The sequence below is a fragment of the Capsicum annuum genome, chromosome 12, assembly GCF_002878395.1.
Source record: "Capsicum annuum cultivar UCD-10X-F1 chromosome 12, UCD10Xv1.1, whole genome shotgun sequence".
Lineage (NCBI taxonomy): Eukaryota > Viridiplantae > Streptophyta > Magnoliopsida > Solanales > Solanaceae > Capsicum > Capsicum annuum.
The window spans coordinates 10303712-10305222 of NC_061122.1; positions in this window are offsets into that span (position 1 = coordinate 10303712).

Consider the following 1511-nt stretch of genomic DNA (forward strand, 5'->3'; position numbering starts at 1 on the left):
AGTTATCTGCTGGATCAACATTGTTTAGATTTCTTCTAAACAGAAGTCTTCTGTCACAACAGATGAATGATCTATTAGATTGATCACCTATTGCATCAGATATTCATAGTTGCATCAGAATTTTAATCTATTGCATCAGATTTTCATCTATTGCATCAGATGTTTTAAATTTTGCAATACCATTTCTACCAAGACAAACAACAAATCAATCCAGCAATACCAACATATCACACACACATACACACAAAGAACATCAACTGTGACCAAAAATCACCAACAAATTTGAATCAACAGTATGACAATGAGAAGAAGAAATGTAGAAATGCCAGAAATTAGGGTTTTATTCAGTCCACATTTCAATACCAGAAGAGTAGTTGGCTCAAGTTCCTCTGTTTCTTCATAATTTTTTACCTGTGAAAAATAAAATGGGAGAACGAAGAACTCGAAGTTGTTGTCGCTGGAGAAGTATTCACATCGATTGATGATTGAAAGTCAAAAAGAAACTTCTTCAAATATTTTTTGCCGGAGGTTGAAGGAAGAAATTTTGCAGAACTGTTAGTTGGGAGAAGCTGGAGAGAGAGAGTGGTTGATTAAGATTGAAGAGGGGTGTGGGTTGGGTTGATTTATATTTTTGAAAAGATTAGAAAGTTTTGAAATTATTAATCAAGTCCACAATTAAATTAATCAAGTCCACAATTAAATTAATCAAGTTTCCTAATGATGCTTGACCCTATCTGTTGGTTAATGTCACCAGTCCTTCATTCAAGACTTAAAAGACACCTTTCCTTCAATTTTCTCAAGTTACTGCGGGGTAGTTTGCAAAATACACTTTCAAAATTTGTTTTGGAATTTAGACAAAAATCTTGAAAAATTAGGTGTTTAGACACTAAAATGATATCTTCTTACATACAAACCTACCACACAAGTTTTAAACTTTACACTATAGTCCCTCACCTAATCCATTTAATATTTAATATTTTCCGCCATTTTTTATATTTCCACCATTTTTTCATATTTCTTATTTTAATTTAGAAAATTGTCCAAGAAGTCACCAATAGGAGCTCCCTTTTTCACCAATAATTTCCGATTTTGGCCACTTTTTTGTTGGGTTTGAAATCGAGAGAGCGTCATGCGGAAGCTTAAAGTTTGCAAACCAAGATGGTGATAATTCAAATGACAAATAAAAATACACTAAAAACATATTATTGAATATAGTTTGGCCAATTGGCCTACATATTAAAAACTAATATTATTAAAAAACATGAAAACAATGGGAAGTCTCCCCTAAACAAGACTCTTTTAAGGACTACATTGTGGATGTTATTGTGTTGTTGTATGAGAAGAGGGGCCTTCTATTTATAGAGTTCCAAAACCTTTCCTCCAAGAAAGAGGTTAGCCAAATATGGAAAAGAATTATATTTCCTTTTAGGAAAAATAAAAGTAATTATGGTTACTTTTATTTTCCTTCGAAGAAAAAGTAAAAACTTAATTTTGGTAAGAAAATCAGGGCA